The sequence below is a fragment of the Diospyros lotus genome, unplaced genomic scaffold (genome assembly GCF_014633365.1).
Source record: "Diospyros lotus cultivar Yz01 unplaced genomic scaffold, ASM1463336v1 superscaf2, whole genome shotgun sequence".
NCBI classification, from domain to species: Eukaryota; Viridiplantae; Streptophyta; class Magnoliopsida; order Ericales; family Ebenaceae; genus Diospyros; species Diospyros lotus.
The window spans coordinates 293,960-301,885 of record NW_026267105.1 but is presented as its reverse complement, the minus strand read 5'-3'; positions in this window follow the sequence as shown (position 1 = coordinate 301,885).

Below are 7,926 nucleotides of genomic sequence, written 5' to 3'. Positions count from 1 at the left end.
TATACCTATACCTTATATAAGCGAGTAGCAGACAAGATTCGACCGGTTAATATAGATATTACTTAACTTAATAGGTTAGTACTAGGAGGGTCGCTAAGTTAGAGAAAGGATTGTCTTATAAGAGAAGTAGCTATACCCCTAGGTATAGGTCCCTTTAATAGCCGATATTTAATTAAGAAGTTCTTAGTTATTAAGCTAGGATTAAGGCTTACTCCTAAGCGATTAGAAGCGATTAATACTAGAATTGTTCTTTTTCTAAGGGAGCTTAAGCTTATAAGGGAAATATTTAAAAACTATAAAGCTGCCTTAGCTTAGGGATTTAAATACTTAGGGAAGATCCGAGATAAAGTTGTTCTGCTATAAGAAATTAGGACTATACCCTATAAGCCGTAGCAATATCTAGGTTTTAGAGTTTATCCTACTCTAAAGCCTATTATAGAAGAAATATATCGTTAACGAGTAGATGCTAGAACGCTAGAACCTTGCTATAGACTATATCGGAATCCTTAGTTCCTAGTTAGAAAGAAGGATAGTAGCAAATATAGATTAATTAACGCTACTTAGAAGTTTAATAAGATTACGATTAGAGACTCTAACCTACCTCTAGATACTAATAGTTTTAGCGAAGAATTCGCAGGCTATATAGTCTCTTCTTTATTTAATATCTTCTTAGGATATAACTAACTTAAGCTTTATTATAAAAGCCGGGATCTTACTAGATTTATATCTCCTATCGGGTTATTAAGACAAACACGAGTTCCTTAAGGGGCTACGAACTCGGTTGCTTAATTTATAAGGGCTATAATATATATTTAATAGCTTAAATATCTTATATAGCGATACCGTTCTTAGATAATATAGGAGTTAAAGGCCTAAAGACTAGGTATAGTAATAAAGAACTAGAGCCTAGACTTCGTCGGTTCGTAGTTAAATATATTTAAAATTATAATACTATATTAGCCGATATTAAGCGAGCTAGTATAATAGTTTCTATACTAAAGATTTAAGTACTTATAGAGAAGATAGAGGTTATTAGCTACGTAATAGACGAGTTTGGCCGATATCTAAAGGAAAGCAGGGTTATTAAGATTATAGAATAGCTAACCCTAGAGAACTAGAAAGATATAAGATTATTCCTTAGGGTAGTAACCTACTACTATATCTAGATAGCGGACTTCTCGGTTATCTTGCTTCTAATCTTTTATCTATTAAAGAAAGATATTAAATTTTTATAGACTCCGGAATGCGAATCGGCTAAGTAGCAAGTAACTAGAGTATTAGTTTTAGCTCCTACCCTAGTTAGCCTTAATTTTATAGAAGGCTATAGCCTTATAATCGTTAGTATAGATTTAAGTAGAACCGGATAGGGAGCTATTATTTCTTAAGAGGATCGAAACTACGCCTAGCCTTAGACATCCTATAAGATTCGAGTCTAGCCTTTTTAGTCCTATTAAGGTAAGGTACGATGCCGGAAAACGCGAATATCTCGGAGTCCTAAAAGCCCTTAAGAAGTTTCGACTATAGCTCTTTAGAGTCTACTTTTAATTAGAAGTTAATATAAATACTCTAGTTTATTAACTTAATAAGGCTGCCTCCGATTTGCCGAATACTATTATAATAAGATAGCTCGTATAGATCTATTTATTCGATTTTATAGTAGTTTATATTACTAGAAAGAAGTATTCTACTCTAGACTCTCTTTTAAGAAAGCCTATAACGAAAAGAGATCTTAATAAGCTAGCTACTAAGTAGAATCTAGAAAATATAATTAATAAAGTCTTCTTTAAGGCTTTCTATATTAATGCGTTTCTAGCTTCGGTAATATAAAATAAGGAGGAAATCCTCGAAGGGAATATAGCTAGGAAAGCTTGCACCTAGCGGAGATTCTAATATACTTTAGACAGCCGCTAGAACTAAGTAGATACTAGTATCGCTCTTTAAAGAGGAAGTTAAGGCTATTCTTCGTAAAGGAGTAGAAGCTATAGAGGCAAGAAAGGGTTAATAGTCTAGTTTAAAGAGTAGTAGATAACCTAGAGGCGAGGAATCGAATAATAGAAGCATACTACGACTTTAATAGACATCGAGGTACTAAAGGGATATACGACTTAATCCGTAGGCGATAGTAGTAGGAGGGTATATATATAGACGTTACTACTAAGGTTCTATAGTACGCAAAGTATTACTTTCGGAATAGAGCCTAAAGACTAGAGAAATAACTATTCCTCGATAGAAGGTTATCGAGAGAGGTAGTATATCGACGCTCTATATATTACTAGAAAGCTCTCTATAGTTATTAGTCGCGAGGCTCTATTAAGGTAGCTAGAAGCCGAGGCTTTCGGCAAACCTACAAAATCTCTAATATCTATAAATATTATATACTTTATCTACGTTAGTATTATATACCGATAGGGAGTACTATATAAGGTTGTTATTAATAATGCTAGAAACAACGTTAGACCTTATACGGATATATAGAAGGAACTAGCGTCTAGAGGAATTAGAGGAGTAAAGATATCTCTATATTATCTAGAATCTAACTCGACTATTAAGACTAGATATCGACTAATTCTAGCTTGCCTTTCTAAGCTTACTAACGGTAGACAAGAAGATGCTCGGCCGTATATCCTAGCTATATTATAGGTAGAGAGGACAACTATAGTTGCTTCTATAGGAATAACGCCCTTAGAACTTATAATTAGACGAGATACTATTCTACTAATTAAGCTAGAGTACCTAACCTTCTCTATAACTAATTAGGGAAGTATTAGAGATTATGCCGACTTAATTGCTATCCGAGTAAAGGCCTTAGAAGATATAGCGACAACTACCGAGGAAGGCGTTATAAGATCTAAGAGGCTAAGAGACTAGGCGAAGGCCTACTTTAATAAACGCTATAACGCTAACCTATACGTATTCTAAGAAGGAGATATAGTTCTAACCTACTATTCCTAGTTAAAGACTAGCTACTCTTATAAACTAGCATTTAGGTAGGAAGGCCTATATATTATATATAAAGTTAGGGAATATAGTAAGTCTTACCTACTTAGGGAGTTATTAGGCGCTATTCGAACTAAGCCGTATATATATAAGAACTTGAAACTATATCCGGGATATACTAGACCTCCTACTTAAGAACCTCTAAGCTTAGAAGATGTTATCTTAAGGATATAGACTTCCTAGAGAGATCTTAAAATCCTATTATATATATTAGAGAACCTCTTTCTATTCTATATAAGAAAGCTCTATAGGTATAGCCTTAAATACTAACTACTACTAAGAAGGTATAGTATATTAGGTACCTAGACTTCGATAAGGAAGAATAGGTATCTAGTTAGATACTAAAGAGAGGGAAGAGAGGCAAGCCTAGTTAGAAAATTCGAAAAACCTAAGCTTCCCTACTAGAAAGATACTAAGATAGGGACGATTTAGACTATCCTAGGCCTAAAGGTTACTATACTCGGTTCTACCTAACGCGCCCTATCTATAAAATAGGGATCCTAGAAGGAACTATACCTCTCCTATAGAGGAACTTATAACTCCTAAGAGATTCTTAAACCTCCTAGAACCTTAGACTAGTATTCCTAACGATTTTAAGAGCTACCTAGCACAAATTTTAAGAATCCTAATATCTATTAAGACTGCCCTAGTAGTAGATTATATACCCTAATATAGAAAGTAGTCTACCTAGAAGCAAAATATATATCTCCTAATATATTCTTAAAAGCCCTAGCTAAAAGATAAGCTATCCTAGAAGTAGATTATCTAGATCCTTCTCTTACTTTATCTCTTTATAAATACGTTTTTCCTTGTAAGTTTTGTTTTTCGGTACTACGATAGTAGTACTAGTATATTCCTTTAAGATTATAGTTTCCTTCTTTTTAATTTTCTTTCTCTTAAGGACGATAAGTTATAGAGTTTGTTCTTACGCGAGGAAGGACGAATAGGACTCTTAAAAGATAGTAGTAGAGGTATAAGTTCGCGAAATTTAGAGCTAATTCTTAAATTTTGTTTTACGACCGATTAGTCGTAAAAGGAAAGTTATATAACTTTAGCGAAACTAGGTAGCAAATAACTTTCGGAATTCGCGGTATAAATAAAGGCGATAATTATAGTTATATCGAAAGCGAGGTAACGAGTATAGATAAGAAGAAAGACCTCGTCGTCGCTACCGAAATAAGGAAACTAGTTTATAAAGAAGATTTACTTACTAGAAAGCTTTACTTGCTAGGTTCTCTATACCTACCTCCCCTATATATTTACTAGATCTAGTTAATCTCGCCTTGCTTAAAAGAAGAACCTCTCTCTCTTCTTTGTCTTCTTTATATTATATCCTTTATCGAAGATTGCGATATATCTCCTTAGTAACTAGAGGTAGCGTTACTAGGCGCTAACTAGTATATAACGACGGACTTAATTATAATAAAGAAACTCTAAAGACGAGTTTTCGCGTATTCTAGTTATTTAATCCTACCTCCTTATATTGAATTCCTTAAGCGTACTATACCTAACTTCAAGTATACTACCCTTATAGATTTTTAAGATTACTATAGTTATAGAGCCGCGAACTCCTATAAAAGCCTCGAGCTCTAAAGCGAAGGCGAAAACCCTATAATAGCGCAAGTAGTAGAAGATCGCTAAGAATAAAGAAGATAAAGAGGTAGTAATTAGTATTTAGTCTTAGGAACTAATCGCGTAGTTATTAATAGACAACTGTTTAGTAGCGTTTATTTCTTCGCTAGGCTTGCTAGCTAACTTTAAGGGCTATAATACGTAGACTACTCTTTTTAGCAAGGTTAATAGCTTGGAACTTAATAATCGACTACGCGTAACTCGATAGATTCTGCGAGGAGTCTCGGATATTAAGGAGATATCGGAAATACTTTCGTATACGTCCTTATAGCTCGTTAATAGCCTACCTATAGACTTTGTCGACTAGCTAGAGGACGAACTTCTAGATATTAAAGCTATAATCGCGGCTAGCAAAGAAGCTATATCTAATCGAAAGTATTATCTAATCGCGATAGATCGAATATTTAAAGGCTATAACGAAAGCTAGCCTTATAAAGCTTAGGTAATAGAGAAGGTCGGCGTTATATATCGCGTTAAAGGTTTTATTAATAAGTGCCTTAAAGCTAACCTAAACGTAGCGAACTTTAGTCTTTTAATATCTTAAATTGCTTACGCTCGTATTAATAATATTAAGAAGCGCTCGAGCCTAGTCGGTATCGGCAAAGCAAGCCGATAGCTAGCTCCTATATCTACCGATTTCGATTACGATCCTATTAAAGTAGGCTAGGAGCTAGCTAATACCTACTACGATATCTTCGATAAGGACTATCGCGAAGAACGTCTTCGTTAAGGTTTTTATTTAGGCTTCTTCTATATACTTAAGAAGAATTCTAAATTATCTCTAGGCGTCGTAGGACCGCCGATTCCTAATAAGGTAGCTAGACCGGAGTTTTTAGATCTACGCGTTATCGACCTTGCTACTACGCCTAATAATCGTTTAAGGTATAGCTAGAAGAATTACGCTAAAGTCCGTAGTTACTCTAATAGAGTATCTATTCGTAAGCTTCTCGATAGAGCTTATAACCCTAACGCGCTATTTCCTTCCCTTAGCAAAGAGTCTCGCGTACTAATACTTTGCTATATATACGATTCCGATATTTAGCGTCTTATTAACTAGCTTAAAGTCCTCTACGATAAGTTTCTTAATAATAATATAGAGGAGCCTTCCTTCCGAGAGAACGTTCGTACTCTAGCCGAAACCTACTCGAGATATAATAAACTAGATTAGGAGGAGTTTGTTTATAATCTTATTTGCGATAATTATACTTAGATACTCTCTCGATTAATTAGTACAAACTTCGTAGACTATAGCCTTTAGACTCGAGGAGAGGTCTTGTCTAATCTATAGGACTTAGGCGAAAGCGTCGATAGTAATAAGGAGTATCGTAAGATAATTTTAGGTTAGCGATATACCGATGCCTACTATACCTAAATACCTCTAGTCTCTCCTCGCAAGAAGAAGCCTCTAGTTAACCCGTCTTATAAAGGCGACTCTAAAAAGAAGACTAGCTCTTTAGGAGCTAATACTACTAGCGTAGGCCTAGAGACTTCTTATAATCCTAGTATTAGTTAAGACGATACTAGTCGGCCTAGTCCTAATTAAACTAAACCTCTTTCTATAGGCGAGCTAGTATTGTTTACGACCCTAAAGATATAGATATAGACAAGCTAAGTACTCTAAGTATTTACGACGAAAGTAATAATCCTAATACCGATCTAAACTAGCTTAAAGTAGCTCTCGATAGTCCTTTAAAGCCGCTATAGGTAGACAAGAAGTTAAAGGGAAAATCTGCGACGCTACGCCCTACTCCTATACCGAAATTTATACGATTTAGGCCTAGTATAAAGAGAGTATTCGAATACCTAACTCTCGACTATATTAAGATCTTAGCTAAGAAGTTTAAAGTTCCGTTCGTAAGTAGCTTCGAGAATATAGGCTTTAAGTAGTTAGTCGAGGATAAAGATATATAGAATTATATTAGGAAGGAGTTCGATCTCTATACGTAGTACTCTCGACTATCCTTGCGATAGAACCTAGACCTTCTACTAATACGGTTCTCCCTTATCTAACAAGTCGTGCTTTAGGATCCCTTAACGTATATTATAGCGTTAGTATAGCTCGGTTAACGAACCGAGAGATTCTTAGTTAATAATATTTCTATCTATATAATTGCCTTTCCTTAAGCTTCGGTATATTCGTTAGAAGAGTAGCGAAAGATAGCGAAACCTAAGGCTTTAGAGGCGTCTTAGTTATTGCCTACTAGCGATTACGAAGATATATCTAATAAGGCTATTACCTAAGCCTTCGTCGAATTTACTACTTATAATAACGTCGACCTTCTAATAGAAAAGACGTCTAGCTTTAGAGCCGGTTACTTTGCGGCTAATTAATTCTTTAAGGATAATAATATTATTTTAGTCCTAGGATACTATATTAAGAGCAAGATCGAGACTATAGAAGACTTCGTAGACTCTAAGACTTAAGAAACCTACGCTTTAATAACTTTTAGGCTTCTCCTAGTTACTATATCGTTATTAATTTATCCTTGCTAATAGTATAGAGAGATAGCGCCGATAGAAGAGCCGTCCGTATAGTAATCTATAACTATAAGGTAGAAGAGGCGAAGAAGGAAGAGCCGTTTATTACTAAGTATCGAGACGCTTAGATTTAATTAAAGATGCCTAAGCAAGATCTTAACGGCTTAAAGCTTAATAAGGAGACTATAGGTTTTGAAAATTAGCTAAACCTTTAGTCGATCGGTAAAGCTATACTCGGTCGTCGTATATAGATAGATTCTAGCGTTTAATAGGAGATCCGTTTCCTTCTTAATATCTTAGAAGAAGGCGCTACTAAGTAGCTTAAAGTACGACGCGATATAGCTAAGCAAGCGTACCTATTAGCCTTCGAGTAGCTTATATATTAAGAGCGTAAGATATACGGAGATAATAGCTTCTTTAATAACAATACGGATCTATCTAAGTTCTACGATTCTTCTCTACCTAATAACGTAGAGGTCCTAGACGATAACGAAACGGTTTTCGAGTATACTAAGGAAGCTAATAAGGATTAAGGTTACCTTACCGATACTATTAATACTCCTATTCCTATACGAGAGTCCTCTACTAAGAAGAAAGGACTAAACTATAAGAGTACGTTTTTCGGCGGTTTTGCCTAAAGCTTTTAGATACTAATAGGTTAAGTTAGATCTCCCTCTATACCTTTATCGGAGTTAAGTAGACTCGCTCTTAAGTTAACGTTCGGACAAGGCAAGGATACGCCGATCGAGATTCTAGATAATAGACCTAAGGACGAGTCTAACCTTAAGGATAATACTATTAAGTAGGAAGCTAATCGTA